The sequence below is a fragment of the Heterocephalus glaber genome, unplaced genomic scaffold (assembly GCF_053883595.1).
Source record: "Heterocephalus glaber isolate CG9 unplaced genomic scaffold, H.glaber_assembly_v1.0 deba00001553, whole genome shotgun sequence".
NCBI lineage: Eukaryota > Metazoa > Chordata > Mammalia > Rodentia > Bathyergidae > Heterocephalus > Heterocephalus glaber.
In genome coordinates this window covers 32,564,984-32,592,223 of record NW_028258344.1, presented here as the reverse complement: position 1 = coordinate 32,592,223, position 27,240 = coordinate 32,564,984, and positions in this window count along the sequence as shown.

The window sequence follows — 27,240 nt, the reverse complement described above, 5'->3', positions numbered from 1 at the left end:
GAGGGGCATTGCAGAGGAGAAACATTATCCCTCTTTGCGTTCCTTATATTATAACCAAGTTACTGGGGATTAGGGTGGTGTAGCACTCACGCCCTTAATCCTAGCCAGAAGTATGCCAAACTAATCAGTGGACTGATTTAGTAATCACACATCCTTGATCCCAGCACCACACAATTTATATCCAGCCACCTCTGAAAAGAACCATCCTACCCACCCATGACTGCATGAGGCTTTGGAGGGACATCTAGACACAAACCGTAACATCTAATATCTCAAGATAATTTTGAAAACAACTTACATTCTTCTTCATTACTGTGTACATCAAATCCTATTTATTGTACTTCAGAAATATCTCTAAACCCAACTCCTCTTTGTGTCTCATAGCAACAGAAAGTTACTAAAGGGCTTTATCAACATAGTGATGTAGTAATGCTATAAGAGCAAGTTCTCGTCATGTAGTGAGAGGAAATCACTAAAGAGCTGGAAGTATCAAGATGGGAAGAGAGTTAATGAAGTCTAGGAATGAGGTTATGGGGTTATGCACTATGGTGGTAGCCGAGGAAATGCCAGAAAATGAATCAGTTTCACAGATACTTTGGTGGTAGGATAGACAGACTTTGGTGATGGACTTGGTATGAGCGGTGGTAAGAGTGGGGAGAGCTCTGGAGGGTGGCTCTCAACTTTCATTCCAAAGCAACAGGCTAAATTGTAATGCAATATTCCCTGGTTTTTTTTTTTCAATTTTAGACAGGGTCTCACTATGTAGTTCAGGCTGGCTTTGAGCTCACTATACAGTCCAAGCTGGCCTTGAACTCATGGCAATCCTCCTGCCTCTGTCTCCCGAGTGCTGGAATTACAGGTATGCATCACTACATTCAACTTGTAATGCAGTTTTCTGAAGAGAGATAAGGAAAGTGAAATGATTGAACAATTGTCTTGGGGGAAAGCTTGTGTGACTACTGCTACAGATATTTTATATTGAAGGAATTTTGGCTTAAATGTAGAGATGTTATAGAAATCAGTTACATAAATAGATCCTATTCTTAGAACTGTAATCTGGGCTAATGATCCAAATTTGAGAGCCCTTAGGATGTTATTGATGCCACCAGGGGATGGAGAAGGCCACCCAGGAGGCAGGAAGTATAGTCCTGAGGAACAGCTACATTCAATAGTTAGTAGAGGAGAAGGCATACATGGAGTAAATAGAGAATAAGACAAGGTAGGAGTAAGAAATACAGTACAGGATAAAGGCCAGGGTAAAAGGAAATAGTATAAGTCTGCAAGCATGTCCTCGAATGTCAAATGTTGCTGAAGGGAAGTAGGATGAATGCTGAAATCACATCTACTGAGCTGATGACTTGTGGACCACTCCGATGAAATGGAGAGGATGGACTTGGGTTTGGAGTAAGTGGAAAGAAAATGCTCTAAACCCATGAAATTGTGGCAGCAAGTCTAGACCGCATTCAGAAAAATGTGGATAAAGGAAGGTGGAAAGATATGCGACAGTGGTTGAAAGACTATGTAGGAACCAAGAAGGGTATTTATTTGTTGCATTTTGTTTTGTTTTGAAGATGGGATGAACCAAGCTATTTAAACTTTTATGGATAGAATAACCTAAGGAGTTTTTTTTTTAACCCTCAGAATTTGATTTTTACTTACATCCTTCCATTGGTCATTTGCTTTCTCCATTGTATGACAATTTTCTAATCATATGTCACACTCTGCCAGTAGACATTGATTCCCTTGAAAGGAGAGGTACAGTAGTGTCTTTTTTTTTTTTTTTAAATTCTCATTGCTTAAGACTGAGCCATGCTGATTATATGCAGCCAATAAATATTAATGAATAAAGTGAGCCTTGACTCCCAACCAAATCCAGTTAATAATCAGCGAATTCCTTTTGCAACAAGCTTCTAATACGTACGAAAACAAATGGGGCACACTGTCTATTATCACACTAAGTTAACGACTATCACAGTTGTTAGTTTAATGTAAAGCACTGTATAAGGCGCTAGTTTCCTGTGAATATGGGAGGACTTTTAAATGAGACCAGCTGAGTGCCTTTGTTTACTGTGCGGAGAGAAGTAATTACATAAAAAAAAAAAAAAAATCGAACCCTAAGAACTGCAGTTTGTGAGGAAAAGTATGAGAGAACAAGATTTTTTTAAAAACTCAAACAAGAATAAAATGATTTAAGATTAAGAATTAAAAAAAGAAAGGGCTTCTTTCAGACTAGCAAAATTTAGAGGATATTTATTCTTCGAGTCATTTTATAAAATGTTTATTTCGTTCAAGGTATCCCTATAGTTTATTATCTCATATGTTTTGGAATATGGTTTTAAGAGATGGCATTGCCTTGTTGGATATAAAGAATGCATTAGCTAGTTGCCAAATGACTCTATTTTTTTTGGTACCGGTGATCGAACTCAGATCCTTGTGCCTGCACAGCAGGCGACGAAACCACTGAGCTAAATCCCCGGCCCCAAATAACTCTATGTTTAACTGCTTTCCCTTCTGGGTTAAAAAAAAAAAAAGCATTTAAAAAGTTTCTTTTGAAATTGATCTGAAATGCTGATTACAATTATTTTAGCTTGTGGTAAAAACTGATAGCTGCAGTCTGACAAATGTTCCAAGTTCATCTTTTATTCCTCAATTATATAGATAATGTCAATACAATGAAATGCATAGTAAAATTCTATTAGTTTCAACTGAGTCATTTACCCAACAAATATTTATTGTATGTCTACTGTTTGCCAGTCATCTTTACAGATGAAAAATGTAAATATGATTTTAAATAGTAATTACTGAAAAAAGCAAAAAGAAGATATAATAAAGTTGGACTCTAGGTAGAGAATGCTGAATACCACAGGGAGCCTTTCTCTGAAAAGGGACTTATCAACCAACTTATCAACTGACAAAAAGCAACCAGCCTTTCAGCAAGCTGAGGAGGAGCTACCTGGGTACTAGAGGCAGCGAGTTCCAAAGTTTCCTTGCCTGGACTGAATATTTGGTAGGAGAAATAAGGCCTGTGGTGTTGAGTATTGTGTCCTCTCAAATGAAAGATCATTGAAATAAATTACAAATCAGTTTGTTAATGAACAATTATTTATTTCAAACTCACTATGTATTGAGCATTTCTGCTCGATGATAGAGAAGTTTAAAACTGCCTTTTTTGTTTACAAATTATTGGAGTGACAAGTAGTAACATTCCTTTAAAAATAATTATCTTCCGATGTTTTAAACCTATAGAAATGTATGGAAAATAATAATATAACATTTACTAGATTTACAAGACTTAACCTGTTCATTTTTTTTTTTTTTCCAGTACTGGGGATTGAACTCAGGACCTTGCACTTACGAGGCAGGCACGGTGCCACTGAGCTAAATCCCCAGCCCCTAACCTATTCATGTTTATTTTTAAATTTTTTTTTATTTTCTATTTTTATTAAGGCCATGTTTTATTTGCTGATTAATGGACAAAAGGCAATGTAATTTATTTTCAAGTATTTTCTTGGAAGTCTGTGCTCATAAAAATCATGAAAAGTTGGAAAGACTGTTAAATCACTGAAACTTTAAATATATCTTACATAATCTTGTTTGTACAAAAATACAAGCTAAATATAAACATAAAGCAATCATGATAATTTTATGCAAATCTGTTTTATGTGATCTTTAAACTATTCATGTTTTGACGTTGTTTCTTCAGATTCCTTTTCTTTTTAAAATTAATTTTATTGGTACATTTTAGATACACATAATGATAATAATCATCATAGGGAATTATTCCTGTACATGATATATATTAATTCTTTCTTCTCATTTGCCTTCCTTCCCTTTAACCTTTCTTCCCTTCCTTATTTACAAAAGCTTTGTTTCTATTTTTCCTTCTATTCTTTTTTCTTTTCCCTTCCACACTCCTTTTCAAAACAGATTACAAATATAGTTCAACCCTCTTTGTGCAACTTTGCTTGTTTGTTATTCCCTTCCCTGCTGAGTACTAATAATCATCATGAAGTTGGTGTGTACCTTTGCTTTCATATTTTTATAAAACTTTCTTTGTTATAAGATATAGACATAGAGAGAAGGACACAAATAAAAATAAATGGACCAGTGATTTATCCCACTGTGTATTTAATCATCACCCAAACAAAGAAAGAACAATGTGACAGAGAGAGAAGTTCTATAGCACTGATATAGATCCCCAACCCCCTTTCACCCCAAAGTAAATGCTATTCTGGCTTTAAAATCACTTGTTTTAAAATGTCTTATTTAAATTTTCTCAGCTATAATTTACTTTTGTCTGCTTTAAAAAACTTAGATAATGGAATATTATAGTTTGTGGAGATTGTGTCTGGCTGCTTTTGTTCAACATGTTTGTAAGATTCATCATTATCATTCCATGTTATTGCAATTTGTTTATTTTCATTGCTGTATTTGTTTATATTCATATAACATCATTTATCCACTCGATATTAGTGCTCTGTAACTATTGTCAGGAATTCCTCTAAAAATGTTTTTGTACATAGCTCTTAGTTGCAATATCATTTTTGATGGCTAACATTGGGTCATAGTACATTGTGACTTGAATCATATTGGAAAATTCTCAATTTTGCAAAGCAGTTGTACAAATTTACACTGTCAGTAGAGTAAGTCTTTCTATTGTTCCCCATTCTTACCAACATTTAGTATTTTTTTCTTTCACTTTTAGCCTTTCTGTTGAGTATGTAATATTATCCCCGAAGTTTTAATTTGTATTTCTTTGTGACTAATGGTGTTAAAGACACTTTCAATGCTTATTGACTTTCTTTTATGAAGTGCTTGATGGAATGCTTTGCTTATTTTTAAAACTGTCTTTTTTTCTTATTGATTCACATTTCCTATATAGAACGTTTTTGTACGTTATGTATATTGAAATTATTTCTTCCATTCTGAAGCTTGCCTTTCAACTCTTTCAACTGTCTCTAAAATTAATTGTCAAAATTATCAATCTTTCTCTTCTTTTAGGATTTTCATGTTTTGCTTAAGATATTTTCCTACTTCAGAGTATGAAGATACTCTTCTATATTATCATCTACAAATTTTATTGTTATTCCTTTTATATATACAAGCCACTTAGAATTTGTTTTTTTAAGTTTGAATGATATAAAGTAGTTGTAAAGTTCTTTCTTTTAATTTCCTGTGTAGATATTCTATTGTCCCAGTATCTCAGATAGAAAACTCCTTTCTTCCACTGCTTGACAGTGTTATCTCTATTGTAAATCCAATATCTTTGTGTGTGCCAGTTTGTGTGCTGTTTATTCTATCTCATTGGTCCATTTGTCTATTCATATACCCACACCATATTATCTTATTGTAGTTTTGTAATAACTTTTACATTTGGTGAGGCAGATACTTTCTCCTCATTCTTTTCTAAGATTATCACAAGTCCTCTCAGTTTACACATATGTACGCATGCACACATGCATGCACGCACACAGATTCGTTATATTTGTACTGTGACTGCTCTAAAGTTATAGATATAGCCTGGCAAGGTAGTAATCCTATTACTCTGTGAGACTGAAGCAACAGAATCATTCCAAGTTTGAGTCCAGCCTGGCAGTTTAATGACTTGGTAAGACCCTATGTCAAAATTTTAAAAATAAAATAAAAAAGCTTGGGGATGTAGCTCAGTGTGAAGACCTTTGGTTCAATCCAGTACTGCAAAACAAAACACTCATAAATTAAAATAAAGTTATAGACACATTTGGGTATATTTGACATCTTTATAATAGTCACTTCTCAAACTCACAAACATAATACAGGTAGGTCTTTTTCTCTATTTAGGCTTCCAATAAATTAAAAAATTTCTAAAATATCCTGGTATTGTTTTAAGATTTTCTACATGGGAATCTTTGGCCTCTTTAGTTAGATCAATTTATTACTAGGTATTTAATATTTTTTCTACTAGTGGAAGTGGTTCTTGAAAAAAAATGTTTATTTTCTGTGTGTGACTGGTAAAAATACAGTTGATGTTATATTGATCTTGAATACAGAAATCTTGACACTGTTACTGATTCTAATAATTTTTGTAGAATATTTTGTATTTTCTCTGAATATAAGCATATGATTGATGAATAATGTAAATTTATTTTTTATTTCTAATGTTTGGAGGTGGTTATATCAGCATCCTTATCTTACTCTTCTCCTGATTGTGAACTTTGTCACATTTCATTATTAAGTGTGAAACATTTTTATAGTATGTTTGGCAGAGAAATATTTTCTGTTTTTGTTTTTCCTCACACATCTTTATTTTACTTTCATTTTGAAAAAATATTTCCACTGCATAAAGACTTGATTGGAGGATATAGTCTTTTCAGTTACTTTCACTTAAATATACTCAAATGTTTTCTATATTCTATTGTTTTCATTGAAAGATAAGCTATTACTCCTTTGAGGTTAATTCTGTAATCTTGACTGTTTTTTAAGATTTTCTACTTATATCCTCAGCACTTAAACTAGTATGTACTTAGCTGCAGGTTTTGTTTTATTTGTCCTGCTTGGGACCTATTTGTATTTTGATCTCTGGATTAATTTCTTCCTTAGGATTTGGAATGTTTTATCTCAAATACTACTTCATTTTTTCTCCTTTGTTTCTTGGACTGTAATTATATATATTTCAGGGCATAACACTTTTTCCTCTGTGTCTCCTATCGTCTGTTCTCCATCTTTATTTTTCCTCTGTGCCTGATTATTTTAACACCTGTAGTTCTTGTTGATCTATTATCACTCCCTGTTTCTGTTGGTTTTCATTCATGCAGGTATATTCTCTTGAGTGCCTGATATTTTGTTACATAACAGATATTATATTTTCAAAGTCATTTGTAGATTTTACTTTCATTCAGAAAGAATTTGTGTTTGAAACTACTAGATGCCTTGGGAACACTAGCAATCTTGGATTGAGCTTAAAATTTTCCAGAATTGATTCAATTTAAACAGAGCTGCAGTTCCTATAATGACATATGTTTTCATAGTCTACCTGTACCCTAAGGGTTAAGCTCTTGGAGGATCCATCTACATCTAGAGATTCACAGTGTCTTCTCCATCATCAATGATTCCTGGACATTGATACCTATTTTGCTAGTATAGAAAGTCTGTGAAGAACAACATACAGCCTCTCTGCCACTCATTAGCACCTGCTACTATCAGCAAATGTCTTGGAAGTAAAGAACCTGAAATAGTTTTAAGATTTTTCTTCCTTGGGTTTTTTCTAGTAAGGTCTCCATATTTTCTTATCTTATGTATGACAATTCACAGATTTAAACAAAACTAAACATTTTCTCCATTTTTTTCTGGTTTTCTGCAGTGGGCTAATTAGGGTGAATAAGTTAAAGTTCTGTCTTGTTTATACCGTGTACCAGGTATGTTGAGAAACCTGACTTTCTACTACTTACCAGAACTAATTTGGGAATTTGGATATATATCAATCAAAAATTATTTCTTTGCCACCATGGGTTTACTATTTTAATGATTGAATTTCTGTACTTATATCATATCAAATATCACAAGGTGTTAAATATTAGGGAAAAATTGAGGAAAATGCAGGAATTTGGGGAACATCACCACTACTTTTATAAGTATTATTTGAATTTCATAATAATCTCAGAATTTAGGTGAGCATCATAGATAGAAATGAATGCTCAGAGATTTTAAATGCTTTGACTAAACTCACAGATTTAGTGGCTAGTTAGGAATAGGGCACATTTCTAATTCAAATAAGAATTAGAATTCAAATCTTTTTTTCCCTTAATATTTCATTACTTTCTCTGACTTTGAAGATAATTACCGAGCATGCTAAATACCTTCCATATAAATTGCTCTTTCTTCTATTGAAACCATGACCACTTAAGCAATATAGGATATAGAAAATTATAAATTTTATTAATAAATATTGGACTTGAAGCATAATCAAGAAGCAGCTTAGTCCAATTTTGGCAAAGGGAGAGATAAAAGAAGACAAGATTTCAAGTTGTGCTAAAGAAATGACTTATGGTGGGTACATAGATATTTTAATCTAATGAACTGCCTCACGATAGGGGGTGGTCACAGTAGAATGACCAACCACTTGATTAAAGAATTAGAGTTTGGTTTCTCTATCCAGTTTCCAGTTGATGGGCACTTGGGCTGTTTCCAAGTTTTCACTATTACAAACTGCTGCTATAAATATGGGTGAACATATATGGCTGTGGTATGATTCCTTTAATTCTTTTGGGAAGATACTCAGCAGGGGAATAGCTGGGTCAAATGGGACCTCTAGCCCTAGTTCTTTGAGGTATCTCCATACTGATTTCCACAGTGGTTGCACCAGTCTGCACTCCCACCAACAATGGAGAAGTTAGAGACATTTATAGCTAAATTAGGATGCATATCGAGGCCATACTCTTAAGTGAAATAAATAGGACACACGTGTAAATACTGAATAGTTTCTCTTGTGTGAGAAACTGAAAGTGTAAATAAGGATTAAAATGATTAAAATAAATAATTGATAATTTGAAATAGGAAGAAAAGGTCCAAAGGGGTAGGGAAAAGAAAGAAGGGAACAGAAAAATTATGAGAAAAGGAAAAGATGGGAACAAAGTCTTTGTAAATGGGGAAGGGTGGAGGGGGTGAAGGGAGCACAGGTAATGGGGAAAAAGTAAACAAGATACATCATGTACAAGTACAAGCACCCAATGATAAATGTAAATGTATTGTATACCAAAAATGTATCAATAAAAGAATTTAAGCAAAAAATAAAAAATAAAAAGAATTAGAGAGTTTGGTGCCACATGATGCTAGCCCAGCCTCTAGGGAGAAGAGAGGGACTATAGAGTGTTTTTTTCTCATGATTCACAATTCAATCATATCTACGTAATGAAGCCCCCATAAAAATTCCAGACACTGAAGCTCAGGTGAGCTTTTCCATGCTTTGTATTATATAGTGCTTTTGGCATGTTCTCATATAACAACTACTTAATTCAAAAACTAAGAAGATGAGTTGTCCTCACTTCTTGGAGGAGGACCATGGAAGGCTTGCATTTAGGATCCCCCTGATTTGTATCTTTTTGTTATAATAAAATTGAGTTGAAAGTATAATGCTTTTTTACATTCTTTGAGTTGTTTTAGCTAACTGCTAAAACTGAGGAGTAGTGGGAATTCCTTAATTTGTAGATTTGTGGTCAGGAGGGAGGGTTGAATAGAGACTTCTGAACTTGTGTTGTATCTGAAGTGAGAGTAGTCTCATTGTAGTATTACTCCCTTAAACTGTGAAGTTTCACATAACTCTAAGTAGCAAGAGTCAGAAGTATTTGCAATCATATATCATAGTTTTCAGCAAGTCAGAGGTGTTAATGTAATAGTTACCATGACTTGCAATCAGAAATTAATATAAGAATAGAAGCTCAGTCACGACCACGAGAGACATTTAAGTTTACAAATGCATACAAATTTGTGAATAATTTATGAATTTATTGCAAATAATTTTCTTATGATTCAAATTTATAATCATTGAATATTTTTAGTCCTGTACTCTTAGGTGGTTTGGATGACTGAAGTTTGGAAACTGTGTTTCCATGGTGTGATACCATATTGTTAACAAGAGCAATGCTTCCCGGATTGCCTTCTTATAATCTATATTTTAAAAGTCTATATTTAGATTCATGTCAAGTTCTCAACATTCCCTGAGAGCATTCTCTGTATTAAACATAATGCTTAGACAGAGACATAAAGTCAAATAAGACAAGATCTCTTCACTCTGGTGCTAATTATCTAGTGGGAGAGACAGGCTTATTAATGATCAACTCACATAAGGTGGACTATAATAAGTGTTTTAGCAAAGTTATAAGTAAAATGTTATGGGAGTATAGGGGAAAAAATAATATCAGATATTAAACTCTGTTAACATAGACATATTCTTGACACAGTACAAATGTTTCAAATGAAATGATTTAAGTAGATGTTAACAGTTTTTCCCCTTTACTTCTATAGTACACATGTATTCACTTATATGAGGGATTCTTAATCTTTAATTTGCAGTAGTTTATAGGACTAGGAAATATTTTCCTTCTATTTATTGTCAGCTACTTTGAAGAATCTAGGTGGAAGGATCTTTATTTATTGCAAATTATATTTTATAAGTAATAGTCAACTTTAGAGAGGTGTCAGAGGAAAGGGCTATAAAATTAGGCAGTCAATAATAATCATAATCTGAGTCTAAAACAGTTTCTTGTTGAAGAAAACTAAACCTATTTGACCTTGTCATTAGAATAAAGGACATTGATTTTATTTTCAAGAGATAGGCTTAAGATAGAATATGTCATACCTGAGAAAAAGGAAGAGGTCAAAAGTTATAGTGCTTTTGCTGTGACCATGTTATTGCAAATGGAAAGAGGAAACAACAAAGCTAGAAAAGTGACTGACATTGGCCATCCTGAAAATATCTTCAGCAACACTGATCAGTTTTGGAAAAATGCTTGCCATTGGCTGCCTCCAAGCCAAAGGGTCAGGGCATGGTATATGAGGATTTTATGGGCTGAATATCTATGTATGTCAAGAGTTCATATATTGTATTGAAGCCCTAATCCCTAATGTGACATATTTGGAGTTGGGACCTGTGGGAAGTGATTAGGTCAGCAGAGTGGTTCTTCATGATGTGATTAGTCCCCTATAAGCAGAGAGAGGAGAGACTTTGCTTCTCTTTCTCTCCAGATAAGAGGATACAGAAAGACAGCCATCTGAAAACCATGGAGAGACCATCATCAGACACTGGATCTTACAGTTTCTTGGATGTCCTGGTCTTCAGAACTGTGAGAAACAAATTTCTGTTGCCTAAACCTCCCAGTCTATACCATTTTTATTACAGCAGCTTGAACCAACTAAGGCACATACCATAAAATAATTTGACTTTTCTCTGCTTCTCCAGCCTTGGCTTCAACAGCACTCTACTCATGGCCTTTACTTTCCAGTCTTGTATTTCCCAGAAGGGAGAGGGGTTTATTATTGCTTGTGTTGTGTTTTTGGTTTAGAATGTACTTTATGTTTTGTCTGCATGATGAACATCTATCATGTTTCAAGACATGTAGCTCTGCCAGGAAACATTCCTTGTCACTTAGAATGATCACTGGAGTAGACAGCTTATAAAATAGCACCCAGAGGTACCCATGTCCTGATAGTCATACATTGTATAATAGCCTCCCTTTGAGGTTGGGCTTGTGTCTTGCTTCCAACAAATACAATATGGCAAGAATATTAAGGTGTTATTTCTGAGATTAAATTATATAACACTGGGGCTCTGTGTGATGGTTGAGCTTAATTGTCATTTTGATTGGCTCAGGAGCTCCCTAGGAGATTAGTAAAGCATACCTCTGGGTGAGTCTGTGTGGGTTGTTGAGGTGTGACCTTCATGTCTATATTTGGTCCCTGGCACTTTTTCTCTCTGGCACTGTTTCTTGCTCTGCTTCTCAGCCACTATGAAGTAAGCAGTTTTACTTTGCATTGCCCTTCTAGCCTTGGTGCCAATCAAGGACTTAACTCTGAAATCTGCCCTCTTTAACTTGAGAGTATCAGATAGTTTTTCCCAGTGATGGGAAAGTGACTATACTTCCCTGTTCTACCTCTAATCAATTTTATTTCCAAGCAGTTTCTCTACAGTGTGGAGTCCTTTAATGGGAAAAACTCTGGAAAATCCACTTTGATAGTTTGCATGAATTAGACCACTCAAGATCTTTCAGACTTTACTTGCACTTAGCCATTATGGAATGGGAAGCACTATTCCAGTTTTTTGTTGGCCCCTCAAATTGCCCCATATTGCTTTCCAAAACTGTTGGCAATTGAGTTTCTTCTCTTCTCAGGCATCCTTTTGTTTCCTTCTGTTTCTTCCTACAAGACCAATATCTTGCTGGCTTTGTAGCTGTTGGCAGTTTTTCTCTATCAACTATGTCCTGGAAATGCTTAATTTTTCTACCTACTTGCTTGGGAATCCTTTCAGATCCAAAAAGTATGATGCTTCCACTTATGTCAGAAATCTAGAATCCTTTACTAGATTTATCTTTTTTTTTTTTACTAGCTTTATCTTTTAATACAAGTATTTTAATTTTACTCTAGGGAACCAAACTCTTACCCATTCTCTATCCACATGCTTCTGATGATTTTGGCTCTACCTTTAGGCTCCAGGTTTGGTTATAGCATTCAAGACTGACAAATTTAAGAGAAATCCCATTTTCTCTTAATAGTGATGAGTTTGGTAGATAATGGGACACCCAAATAGGAATAGGATGTTTGTCAGAACTATTAAAAAACATATTATTTTAGTCATAATTTTAACTAGTTGGCTGCCATATAGAGCCTGAAAATGATGCTAGCGCAGAGTAGTGCAAAACCAAGGGAAAAAGAGACATCAAATCATTGGGACCTTTTAACCAAGCTGTGCCTGAAACAATTATATTACCTTGATTATTAGTTGTCTGAGTCAATATATACGTCTTCTAAAAGTAAATTTAAGTGTTTTCTTTCACTTGTAGCTGAGATGGGCCTGAATGACACAATCTTGCATCGTAATAATTTGAGTCTTTTTTTGTATAAGTTATAGAATGGCATGCAAAATTTTGCATAAAGAGTAAGATTATATTTTAATTTTATAAAAATTACATTAATAGCAGTAGGAAAGCTGGATTATGGTAACTAAAGGCAGGAAGTCCAATTAGCATGTTAATGAAGTAATCTCAAGAGAAGAGGCCAAAGTTCTGTCAATAGGTAAGAAGAAAAAGTAGAGGTGAAACATTTTTTAGAGATCAAATTCATAACACTTAACGAGAAATTTGATGATGGAAAGAAGTAAGAGGTATTGAGTCAAAGAAGATTTTGAGATGTTTAAATAGGAGATTACATACACACCTATGTTCTTACCTAATCATCAAGGATAGAGTGGTAAAATAAACAAAAATATTAGGAATCTTTTGCATGGATTTTCTTCTTTGTAGGTGAGGCAATATTTTGCTGACAATTTATTTTTATATAAATGTATTATTGTCCCCATTCTGTGTTACAGAAACCTGATTTCTAGTGAATTTTAACCTTCCAAACTAATAAATGACTGCTGAATTTGTGCTCAGGGCTATTCAATTCCAAAGTTTAACTTTTTACACTATGATCTTCCAGAGGGTAAATGGATCTGAAGAACTATTAGACATGGCTTTTCTTATGTAGAAACATAATCTAGCTGAAAAGAACAAAGATGAAGGAATTAATTTAAATTTATTAGTTCAGTAGAAATGGAAGACAGCTATATAAGATGCACAATAGAAACTGGTATTGGCCCAGTAAATGACCCAGATAGAAGAAAATCATCATGTAAAGAATAGTCCAGAGAAGTTCATATAGAGGGAAAATTGAGTTGATTCACGAAGAACAGGCAGAGTTTGGCTGACAGGGGGGAAGCAAAGAGGTGCTATCATATTGGAAGCATTGTAACAAAAGAATTCCATAACATATTATCTAATCCAGGACACTTTTAAGAGCAAAAAGTTAGTAATTTAATATATTGTCTCAGACAAATAGTGACGCTAGTTGTCCCTGACCTGAGAGAATTATTTGGCCAAAAGCATGGCAGAAATGAATCAACAGTACTCAAGGTACAAGGACTAGTGGACTCTCACTGATGCCTCATGGTCCCAGAGGATGTTATGAATAAAAAAATTTCTGATGAGAAAGTTTGTGGGCATATGGTAATGCACTTTGAATGCCAGGTCAAGCAATTCTATTTCTTCCAGGCATTCTCTCTCTGTGGGATGAAGGACAGACTGGAGGCAGGAAGATGGCTGAGCAGCATGTCTGCTGGCTTGATTATACCTGAGTGAGAAAAAAACTTACACAAATCAAGTGTCTCCTCCAGGAATGTGCTTAAGGTAGATTAGAGGGAGCCTGAGGGAGGCTGGTCAGTGAGACCGAAGATCCCAGGAAGGATGCCCATTGATGGCTCAGAAGGAATGTGGGCTATTAGAGAGATCCCTAATACTGTTAGTAATTAGCCATATTTCCTCAGACTAGATCTTGATCTCTTTCTGCTTTGCCTGATAGCAACAATAACTCATACTTACTGAGCACTTATGATCCAGTTTCTGAGTTGCCTTTGTTTGTATGAACTCACTTGCATGAGCTTATGGCAATCATTCTATAAATTAGGTACTATTATAATTTTCTGTTTTTCCCAGATCAGAAAAAAATGGCCTAGAGAAATAAAATATGATTTTCTCAACACACAGCCTTTCAGGTGAAGGCACAGATTCTGAGTCAAACTTCTTTGGCCCAGAGCCCATGCTCCCAACTATGTTGTCATGTGACCTCATCAACCCTAGAAAAGGAGTTGCACTATTCACTCAGCTGGGTTCTTGTCAGACTCAGTGAGAAACTTTGGTATCAGTGACCAATTTGATATTCCAAGCTTAGGGTTCTTGTCCCAGCCCAAGGTATAGGTACAGTTTAGCTCCAAGTACAGGTAAAAGGCTTCCTTATTGCCACACTCTTACATACCCTGGGGCCCCTCCTTGGGTTTTTGTTTGTACTGGCACACTGAGATTGAAGATGTTCCTAGGGACAGACCATGTGCCCTTGATATACAGCAAGTAGACAAATGCTTCCTAACCTGAACAATATTTTTACTTTGATCCTTGGTTGGATCCACTTGCCTGATTTTTCTTGGGCTAAAGCCTGATTCCTTTCTCAGACTACCAGGGCCTCATCTGATGATAAAAGAAACTTCTTTCTCCTCTCTAGTTCTTCACTTCTTTTTCCATATGAACCCACCACACCTATAAAATCTTTTATTTCAATTTGGTTTTGTAAAAGGCTTTGCCAATCAATTAAACTCAGAATTAGCATTATATCAAAAAATAAGTGTCGTTTCTTTGAAGTCAAGGAAAGTCCAAGCCTCAAACTTCTTAGGAGGTGTAGAGAAATACGTACATTCTAACATTCTTTTTTTCATCTCTCAATGTTCTTTTTTATTAATTTTATTGGTACATTTTAGGTATATAATATAATGACATTCATCATTGGAATTTGCACCTTTACGTAATTTCTCTTGGTTCTTATTTTTTCCCCATTCCCCTGCCCTCCCTTCAACCACTCCATCCCTCCCTATTTACAAAGACTTTGTTTTCATTTTGTCATATTAATTCCATTCCCTTCTTTGTTTTCCCCTCCCCCTTCCACTTCCCCTTCCCCTTTTCCCCTTTTCCCCTTTTCTTCCTATTTCACATTATCCATTATACCTTTTACTCCTTATGTACACTTTCAGTTTCTCACACTAGAGAAACTATTTGGTATTTACACATGTGTGTCCTATTTATTTCACTTAACAGTATCGCCTCAATGTGCATCCATTTAGCAATAAATGTCTCTAATTTATTGTTTTTGATGGCTGAGTAGTACTCTATTTTAAAAAAAAATGCACATTTTCTTTATCCAGTCTCCAGTTAATGGGCAATTTGGCTGCTTCCAAGTTTTAGCTATTACAAATTGTGGTGCTATGAACATGGGTGCACATATATCACTGCAGTATAATTCTTTGAATCCTTTGGGGAAGATACTCAGCAGAGGAATAGCTGAGTCAAATGGGACTTCCAGTCCTACCTCTTTGAGGTATCTCCATAATGATTTCCACAGTGGTTGCACCAGTCTACGCTCCCACCAGCAGTGCAGCAGAGTTCCCCTTTCCCCACAGCCCAGCCAGCATTTGTTATTGGTTGAATTCATGATAGCAGCCATTCTTTCTGGGGTGAGGTGGAATCTCAGTGTTGTTTTCATTTGCATCTCTTGAATGAACAGTGACGTTGAACATTTTTCCATATGTTTATTTGCTATTTCTACTTCTTTGTCTGAGAAATGTCTGTTCATTTCAGCTGCTCATTTTTGGATTGGGTCTTTAAATTTGGGAGGTCTGATCTTTTTAAGTTCTTTATAGATTCTAGATAGTATACCTTTGTCTGAGGAACAGCAGGGGAAAACTTTTTCCCACATTGTGGGTTGTCTCTTCACACTTTTGGTGGTTTCTCTTGCTGTGCAGAAGCTTTTTAATAAGAAGAGATCGCACTTGTTGATTGTTTGTGCTAGTTCACGGGCAACTGAGGTTTTGTTCATAAAATCTTTTCCTACACCAATGTCTTCAAGAGTTCTACCTAACCTCTGTTCCAGACGGTTAAGCTTTTCTGTTTTAATATTTAGATCTTTAATCCATTTTGATTTTAGTTTAGGGCATGGTGAGAGATATAGGTCTAGTTTTAATCTTTGGCAAGTTGAAACCTATTTTTTCCAGGACCATTTATTAAAGAGGCTATCTTTCCTCCAGTGAGTGTATTTTGCTTCTTTGTCAAAGGTGAGGTGGATGAGTGTGTCTGGCATTGTTTCTGCATCTTCTAATCTGTTCCACTGGTCCTCAGGTCTGTTTCTTTGCCATTACCATGCTGTTTTTATCATGGTGGCTTTGTAATATAGTTTCAAGTTGGGGGTTGTGATACCCCCTGCCATGTCTCTGTTGCCTAGAATTGCTTGTGTTATTCTGGGTCTCTTCTTGTTCCAAATTAGTTTTTAGATTGTTTTCTCAGGGTCCATGAAGTATGCTGCTGGAATTTCAATTGGGGTTGCATTGAATCTATATAGCAGTTTTGGAAGTATGGCCATTTTCACTATGTTGATTCTTCCTACCCAGGAGCAAGGGATGTCTTTCCATTTTCTGATATCGTCTTCATCCTCTCTTTTCAGAGTGCTATAATTTTAAGAGAAGATGTCTTTTCCTTCCTTTGTTAGATTGATTCCTAGATGTTTCACTTTTTTGAATGCTATTGTGAAAGGAATTGTTTGCCCTGTTTCTCTCTCAGTGAGTCTGTTTTTGGTGTAGAACAAAGCTATTGATTTTTGTGTGTTGACCTTGTATCCAGCTACTTTACTGAATTTGGTTATTAAGTCTAGAAGGCTTTTGGTGGAGTTATTGGAGTCTCTTACAGAGAGTATCAGGTCAGCAGCAAATAATGACACTTTGACTTCTTCATTTCCTATCTTTACTCCTTTTATTTCTTTCTCTTGTCTAATTGCTGTGGCTAATGTTTCCAAACCTATATTGAACAGGAGTGGTGATAGTGGATGTGGATAGTGGATAGTGGATGTCCTTGTCTTGTTTCTGATTTTAGTGTGAAGGATTTCAGTTTTTGACCATTTAGTATGATATTGGCTGTTGGTTTTTCATAGATGGCTTTTATCAGATTGAGGTAGAGACTGTTTATTCCAATTTTTTGTAAGGTTTTTACTATGAAAGCATGTTGGATTTTGTCAAATGCTTTTTCTGCATCTATTGAGATGATCATATGGTTTTTGTCCTTGGCTCTGTTGATATAGTGTATTCCATTTATTGCTTTGTGTATGTTGCACCATCCCTGCATCCCTGAGATGAATCCCACTTGGTCAGGGTGTATGATCTTCTTGATAATCTTCTGCATTCTATTTGCCAGTATCTTATTAAGGATTTTTGCATCTATGTTCATTAGTGAGATTGCCCTATAGTTCTCTTTTTTGGTTGGATCTTTCTCTGCTTTGGGAATCAAGGAGATGCTCACTTCCAGGAATGAATTCAGAAGTATTGGTTCCCTTTCAATTCCATTGAAGAGTTTAAACAGTAGTGGCAGTAGTTCTTCTCTAAATGTCTTGTAGAATTCAGCAGTGAAGCCATTAGGACCCTGACTTTTCTTAGTTGGTAAATTTTTAGTTACATTTTCAATTTCAGTGATTGATATTGGGTTGTTTAGGATTTTTAGGTCTTCTTCATTCAACTTTGGTAATTCATACTTATCTTGGAATCTGTCCATTTCTTCTGTGTTTTCTATCTTATTGGTGTATGGGCTTTCAAAGTAGGTATTGATGATTCGCTGGATTTCTGCTGGGTCCATTCTAATTTCCTCCTTTTCATTCCACATTGCATGGATTTGGGCGTTTCCTTTTTCTGATAAGGTTGCCTAAGGGTTTGTCAATTTTGTTTATTCTTCTGAAGAACCAACTCTTGGCTTCATTGATTTTTTTTCTATCATTCTCTTAGTCTCCATTGCATTGATTTATGCTCTGATCTTTATAATTTCCTCCCTTGCATGAGCTTTGGGTTTGTCCTCCTCTTCTTTTTCTAGAAGCTTGAGGTTCAGCATCAGGTTGTTTAATTGGGCTCGCTCTGTTTTCTGAATATAAGTATTCACTGCTCTGAATTTCCCTCCTAAGTCTGCTTTCATTGTTTCCCATAGATTCTGATATGTTGCATTGTCATTGTCATTTAATTGTAGGAACTGTCTGATTTCTTGTTTAATTTCTTCTGTGACCCACTGGTTATTCAGAAGTGTGTTGTGCAGTTTCCATGTGTTTATGAAATTCTTGCAGGTTCTTTTGCTATTGATCTCCAATTTCATTGTGCTATGATCTGAGAGTATACAGGGGATAACTTCAGTTCCTTTACACTTACTTAAACATGTCCTATAAGCGAGTATGTGGTCTATTATGGAGAAGAACCCATCTGCAGCTGAAAAGAATGTGTATTCTGATTTTGTGGGGTGGAACACTCTGTAAACATCTGTTAAGTTCATTTGTTCAAGAGTATGACTGAGGTCTAGCATTTTGTTGTTTTTTTTGGTCTAGTTGATCTATCTGTATGTCACAGTGGGGAATTGAGGTCCCCCACTACTATTGTATTGGTGCTTATTTGATTTTTCATATCTGTTAGTATTTGTCTTATATATTGGGGTGCACTAGTGTTTGTTGGATATATGTTTGTGATTGTCATCTCTTCCTCTTGCATTGTTTCCTTTACAAGGATGTAGTGTTCTTCTTTGTCTCTCTTAATCAGTGTTGGTTTGAAATCCACTTGATCTGCAAAGAGGATAGCTACTCCTGCTTTTTGTCAGATTCCTGTTGCATGGAGTATTGTTTTTCACCCTTTAACTTTCCGTCTATGAGTTTCCTTTTGAATTAAGTGTTTTTCTTGTATGCAGCATATTGTTGGCTTTTGCTTCTTGACCCATTCTGCCAGTCTATTTCTTTTGATTGGTCAATTGAGACCATTAACCTTGATGGTTATAAGTGATACGTATTGACTTACCTTGGTCATGACTTTTTTTGTTGTTGGGTTTTCCCCCTTTGTGTTTAATTTCTTGTCATGCCTAATTGATTTATTCTACCGCACTTCCTGGAGTTGTGATCCTCATTGTCTTTTCCTAGGATTTTGTCTAAAATTTTTGAAGTTGGCTTGGTATTCATGACATTCCTAAGGTGCTCTGTGTCATGAAAATATCTTTATTTCTCCATCAATTTGAAAGATAGTTTTGCAAGGTACATCAATCTAGGTTGGAGGCTGTTTACCTTTAGGGCTTGAAATACATCACTCCAAGCTCCTCTTGGCTTGATGGCTTGTGTTGAGAAGTCTGTTCTGATTCTGATTGGCTTTCCTTCGTATGTGATTTGTTTATTTTCTCTAACTTCTTGTAGAATTTTGTTCTTATGTTGGGTTTCTGGAATCTTAACTATTATAATCCTATGTGTAGATTTTTTTTTTGATCAAGGCTAGTTGGAGTCCTATAGGCCTCCCTTATCTGTATGTCAAGTTCTTTTCCCCTGCTTGGGAAGTTTTGTGTCATCACTTCTGTGAACAGATTTTTATGTCATCTGCACTCTCTCCTGTTTCTTCATTGACTCTGATCAGTCTTACGTTATTCTTCTTTGCATCGTCTAGCAGCTGCTGGATTGATTTCTTGTGGTTCCTTAGTATTTTAAAGAACATTTTCTTTTCCTGGTCACTAATTGAAATCTTGTCTGTATATCTGAAATTCTGTCCTCATATTGGCTCATTCTGCTGCATAAACTTTCAATGGAATTTTTAATCTCCTGGCAATCTATTTGCATCTGTTTTATGGATTCCATTTGTTTCCTATGTTGGGATTCATCATGCTCCTCAGCTCCTCAATTTTTTATCTGTTTCCTGTTTAGATTTATTAATCATGTCTTGCACTATGGGCGCAATCTGAGAAATTATTTCTGATTTCATTTTTTCCAGATCCTCTTTTATTGCCAGTTCAGGGAGTCCAGGTGGTTGAATATCAGATTGTTCCATCTCATTTCCCTTTGGGATTGCTTTAGGTGATCTGGAAGTGTGGTTTTGAGACTTATTTACATGTCTTCTCATTTCAGTGTGTGTGGGGGGATGTGTGCTGCCTAGCCCGCAGGGCTTACCTCCTTAGCGCTGGGGGCAGCTTTGCTCCTCTGCGACATTCTAACTTTCTAATGTAGCACTTGAAAGAAAGATGAGTAATACAGTTGTTTCTATAAGAAAGAAAATTGAATGTTCCATATGTGAAAGTGCTTAAGAAACGGAAAAGTGATCCAGAAATGTACAGGAGCATAAGAACCATCAAATCACCTACAAACGTTAGTGAGTATTATTGATATACTCTGATTTAGTGACATTTTCTAAGTTTCTTCTCCATATGAGCTCCAGGATTTGTGCTAGATGTATAACAAGTAAACACACTTTATGATGAACTGAGATTTAATAATGATACACAATTCTGTACATTCATTAACAAATGAAGGTGAGTATATTCATTAACAAATATACAACAGAGAAATAACAAATACTACAATGAAATTTTATACATATTAAGTCTTTATCTACTTATTTAGAAATTTAACTTATTAGAATAATGGTTCAAATAGCAATAACAGTTTCATTGTATTTTTTTGAGTGAGAATGAAGTGCTCTCTTTAAGAGGAAAACATTGAACTAAAGAGATATTGAAAACAAAATATCCATTTTTGTCACAGATGTTAAAAATGGAATAATCAAATATAAAATAAAATAAATGTTCATGAGCTATGATTCATTTCTCTCACTTGATAGGGAACTGATCTGTCTCCATGGGAACAGTAAAACTGCCATCCAGTAATGAGCACTTTGTGTGTGTGTGTGTGTGTGTGTGTGTGTGTGTATGTGTATGTGTGTGTGTGTGAGAGAGAGAGAGAGAGAAAGAGAGAGATCATGAGCATATAATTTCAGAAACATATGATTAGGAATAAAAAAGAAACAGAAATTGATATAACATCAATTGAAGTAAAGGAAAAATGAAGTGAACAAATGAAATAATATTGAGGTGCTAAGAAACCATGTATTTAAGAGAAAACAAAAGTATATTTCATTCAGGGATAAGAAGGGGGAAGTTTTCCACTATGAAAAATGGGGCTTCTCTCGAAGTCCTGGAGATAGAGCAGGCAGGTACATGTGTATGAATTGATCAACAACTAATCATAGAGTTTTAATTTTGCACCATGACATCAGGGAAGAGTGTCATAGGTTTGGGATTGCTGATTTTGCTCAGGAAAGGAGAAGCAAAGAGGTGTAGCAATTGAATTTGGCCTGATTGGTGGGGCTACCCAGGGTATAACTAACAGGATATCTTAGTCACTAACACAGAGTAAAGGCAAAGAGGCATTTTTCGTAATCTGGGTCTCTGAGGAAGTATCAGGAAAACAGAGGATGTGGCAGGCTTGGGAATCATATGACCCCTAGCAGTGCTGTCTAGATCCTACTGTGAGAATGTCATGAGACAAGCTGGAGGCATTGCAGCCCTGTGGAACAGCAGGATTGAATTCCTATTCTGCACCTATCTTCCCAGCCAAAGTGAATTAGAAGATCACCTCTAACCCTTTCTTGAGAGAGTTCTTCACTAGAATGATAAAGAATTCAAGAAAATCTGAAATAGTGGACTGATGGGTGGGCTTAGAACTTCAGTCTCTGACTTTTTTGACACCATTGATGGTCCTAAAAGAGGCAGCAGGAGCCCTGGTTTCAGGGATGCTGATTCCAATCTTTGTGCCTTTTTTCCCCCTTATATCACTTTAAGAATGCAGAATATTGCCCCAAAGCATATTAGTGTCACAAAACCTGGGTAGTTTTACATATTTCTTCCATTTTAAAAAATAAAAAGAAAGAAAAACTTATATAAGAATTACTTTTTCTTTTAGGCAAATTTATATTTTTATTAAATTATTGCCTATGTTACTTAAAATAAAACAATCCTGGAAAGTTTATAATAAAGAATTTTAAAAAATGTATGTCTGCACAGATCCTTCCTTTTTTTACTTCAGCACCATCATACTATGCATTGTTCCTAACGCCTGTGGTCTAAAGTCTTTAGAGAACAATGTCTATTTGGGGGGGGGGCGGGGAATTAAAAGCGGTTATTAAGCTGGCTATGCAGGATGAAGAGGGGATGGTTATTGTCTTGTTATTCAATATCTAAATCTTCCAACCAATGCCCAGCTCCATACCTACCATGGCCAACTAGTATGCGTAGTTTCCAGTTCCATATCTTTCAAGGGATTGTAAGCACTTAGATTTCATCTTCCTCTTACCTGCTAGTCCATTGCTACCCTGTTTGCTTTCTGCATGCTAACATTTCTTAACAGTTTTCACTTATTCTCACCCCATTCATTTTTCCATTTTTAAAGATTTATATTTTTATAGGTTATCAATATTTTGATATTATTTCCATTGCAAGCAGAGATAAAAACAATATTTTGTATCTGATTGCAAGTCTGACCTGACTTGCAACATACCATAATGTAGAATAGTAAGTGAGAAAGGCTGAGAGAAACACTATTTCTTGGATTTCTTGTCCTTGAGTTCCTCTGAGTTTTGTAGTGGGCAGTGTTCATCTCTCAGTTCTCCATTAGAAGTTGTTTGTTTGTACTTATACTCTGTGGCCAACATTTTCCTTCAACTAAGGAAAATCAGGAACCTAGATCAAATCTTTGTTTTCAGCTCTGTAGTCCTGTGTACATATATACTTTTGCTCTTTGGTCCTCTATGCCTGGAAATCCCAGGGGCAAGACAAAACTCAAATATTCTGGCTCATCTCCATCCAGTATGGCCCTCACCTGATTCTCTTCTTTTACTTTGATTGCTACTTCAACAAAAGTTACCACTATCCCTTCTGTTTCAAAAACAGATAACTGGGACTTGTCTCTGTTGCCAGTCTCTGTCATTCCCAGTCCCCTCTTACCCAGCCTCCTCCTCACATTCAACTGTCTCTAACTCTTCTTATCCATTTCCCTAATGTTGATTAATCCTTTCTCCTCTGGTCTTTGCAGCCTCCTTCATTTTTTAGATTCTAGCAACAGATTTTATTATCTTTTAGATAAAAAATGAACCCTGAGCCACATTTGGAGGAGGGGCCTGGTAGGTGTGGACTGGACTGAAAGAGCACGACCTGAAAGAGTATATCATTGTCCCTGACTCCTCCCTTCTCTCTCTGTTTTCCAGCTGCTATGTGGTAAACAGCTTTCTTCTGTCATACTGTCCTACCATGCCATTTTTGTTTTGGAGCTAGATGGCCTTGAACTGAACCCACTTAAACTATGAACCCCAAAAACCTCTCCTGCTTTAAGTTGCAGATATCAGGTATTGTATCCCAGTGATATGAAAGTGATTATTTCCCATCAGACACCCCTCCACCTATAACCATCCTTAACTCCTCCTATCCACTTACTTCCCCAATGTTGACCAAGCATTCCTGTGCTCTTTGAAACTTCTTTCATTTCTTAGATTCTAGCAACAGCTCCCTACTATTCTTTCTGACTTTAACTCTTTCCCATTTTAGTTGATTTTTCACAAAGAAGTGAGGAATCACTCTAAAACAAATTTGATTTTTTATTTCCTTAATTGAAATTCTGCCATAGATCTCTACTGACCTTAGAATAAAGAACAAATCTCATCATGATTAAGTGTCCAGACTAACTTTTCAGCACTTTTTTTAATCCATCCATCTCTTGTAGTTCCCTAATTATACCCTGTTCACTTTCACTGTTGAAATTCAGTATTTTTAACTTCTTTCTTAGAACACCTTCCATCTTTCTTTCCCCTTCTACCAAACCCAGATCATAGTTTCTGGGTTAACACCTACATCATCTTTATTATACAATTATATCCCCTGATATAATTCCTCATAATTATTTTTCCATGCATTTTTATTAACCCTCTATTTTAGTATTTATCATCTTACACTGGGTCTCTTTCATTAAAACTAAGTTCTTTGGAGGGGAGGCAGGGAAATTATATTGTCCACTATGGCATCTCTGGTACCATAGTTTTTAGTATTGTAATATATCTTTACAATATGTTTTTTGTTGCACTACAGATAGAGCTCAGTACTTTCACACTGAGCTACATCCACAGCCCATTTAAAATTTTTCATTTCAAGGTAGATGTCCCTAAGTTGCTAAGTTGTCCAGGCTGGGCTCAAATTTGTGATCCTCTTGTTTCAGTTTCTCAAAGTGTTGGGTTTGCAGGCATGGGCCACTATGCAGATATGAAATGGCCTAAGTACCTGATTCAGTAGTACTTCTTTGTTATTAGTCTTTCTTTCCTTCCTCCTTCCCCCTCCCTCCCTTCCTGCCTTCTTGCCTTCCTTCTTTCCGCCTTTCTCCCTTCCTTTGTTTCATATCCATTGTTCTTTAGTTCTAATTATTTGATTTTCAAACTGGAGCCTCATTTCTTTGGTTTGAATTCCTGTCTGATCTCAGAACTACGCTTTGCCTGCTTTCTGAAATTCCAGTTATATACTATTATTGTTTATTGAGTACATGTTGTGAGTTAAGAAAAGTGCTCATTCTGAAGATAAAACAATGAATAAGATTATCTTAGATTCTACTTTCACCGAGCAAAAGGTTTTAACTGGGCAATATTGGGGAAGATAACTTTTGTCTTTGTTTTTTAGGTCTGGATATGGAGAAAAACCATGTTCCAAAGGGTGCATTTGATGTGCTACACCCCGACTCTCTCTTGGAGCTGATTTAGATGATAAGATTGTGTACTTTGATGTTATGTTTGGATATCATAACAGAATGCTATGATAAGAGCCTTGGGAGGAGGATGAATGTATTCTGCTGTTAGAGGAACATAAATTATTGGAGGTCAGATGGACCATAGACACAGACTTTATCATTACCCTCTGCTGTTGTCCCTGGCCTCTACATGAATGTCAGGGGTACATGTGACTTGTTTCAGAACAATCGAATATGGTATAGGTAATGGTATATACTCCAGAATTAAATTATCTTATGCAAATCTCCATTTTCTAGCACATTTATTCTAGAGACTTTTTCTCTTGCTGGCCATCAAACAGTAAGAGGTTGTGTTAAGATGCATATCTGACAAGGAGTGGAGGGCAGCTTCTAGTGGACAGTCAGAAAGAGCTCCCAGTCTTCCTGTTGGAAGGAAGTAGGTTCTGGCAACAACCTAAGTGAGCTTGAAAGGGAATCTTTCCCTAGTCAAGCCCTATCTTGGCTGGCAGGTTTAATTACAGCCCTGCAGAGGGTGGAACTAAGTCTTCCTGGGTTCCTGACCCACAGTAACTATGAAATAATGAATGTATGTTGTCTTATATTGCTAAGTTTGTTATAATATAACAATAAGAAATTAATATGAGGAGGTAGATAATAAGCAGGAAACAAATTGATAAACATATAGTTTTGGATTGGGTCAAGTATAGAAATAAAGAAGTGATATTATAGAAAGAAGATAGAGACTACTTTAGATGGGACATCATAACATGTCTCTTGAGGAGACAGGGTACAAGCTGAAACCCAAGGAATGAAAGGAAGCCAGAAATTGTGTGGTAGTATAGAGGGTAGAAAGAGTCTAGCAGAGAGAATATTTTATGCTAATGCTGACAGAAGAAACAACTGGATTTGTTGAAGGAAGAAATGCAGGGTACTGTGTGAGCAAGAGGTAAAGAAGTAGGGGAGGCAGCATGTAAATTTGTGGTCTAAGATTAGGAATTTGAATTTCACTGGTATTGCATTGGGAATTCTTTGAAGGATTTGAAACAGGGAAGTGGCCCAGCTTACCCTCTGGCTCCTCCGTGAGGTATGGATTAGAGTTAAGGGCTAAGGTAAGGCAAGGATGCCAGGGATGTGGTCATTTAGGAGGCTATTGTAGATGATAATTGGTGATGACCTGTGTGAAAGAGAAGGAGACATAAATGTATGGACATAATACCTCTCAGAGTTCAAGATGAAGTCCAGACTTCTCATCATGGTGTATAAGGCCCTTTGTGTTCTGGCTGCTGATTGCCTCTGCCTTAGGCTCTCAACTCTCCCTAGTGAGCTTCTGTCCCTGCACACTGAACAGTTCCTTGATGAAATTTTGCACCAGTTTCTTAATGCAGCTTTCTCTGAAGCCAACAGGATGTGACTGAACCCCCCTGTTTTTTCTAATGCACACAGTGCCCTTTGTCTCATATCCTTCTGAGCTTCTCTGGTTGTAGGGTACTTGCTGTCTGTGTTCCTCTTGCTCCTTGTTGAGGCCCAAACTTGCTGAAATAACACCAAGAAAAGGGAAGAGATTAGAGAGAAAATGCAGAAATAAAAATCACCTTGTGAAATATTATTCTAGTAAGAATTAGTATTCAAGTCATTTTTTAGAGTTGTCAATTTCTCTGTTATTCTGACCTCTTCTCCTTTTGATGAATTCTGAGCGTCCCTATTTATTATGTTTAATAAGAAGCAGGGAAGGTAGAACAACCTCTGCGCCAAAATGAAGACAAGGAGAAGCCCTGTAATTGATCACATTTACATTCCTAGAAAGAACACATTTGCAATGTAGCTTGGCCTCTGGAAATGAAAAGAATAAATAGTTCACTGATGCACATCTACAAGGGCTATTTTGTTTTCATTTTCTTTAGCATATTTCAGGGCTTCTGATGTATGGATATAAACTAACATGGGTAAATATCCCTATATAATCAGCAATTAGCTTTTTTTTGTTACCAGGGATCGAATCCAGGACCTTGTGCCTGCAAGGCAGGTGCTGGAACCACTGAGCTAAATCCCTGGCCCAGCAATTAGCTTTTTAAATCTCATACAGACCATGCATGGCCACATAATTTAAAAAGACGTTTCTGAGTATTCTTAAGTTATTTGATTTTGTCTTAGATAATATAAGAAATTTCTCCACTATTTTGTTTAGTATTGAATTTTGCAGATGGTAGTTGTCAGCCATTGTGAGGGTTATTATACTGTGGTGATGGAAATGCTTTTTCTGGACAGGATGCTCCCGACTCTTAATTATGGTGTTCAAGCCCCTTCCAAATGGATCCAGTCTCACTTCATAGCCCACTCCTGCTGTATCTCTGAAGTTTAGCAATCCAGGGT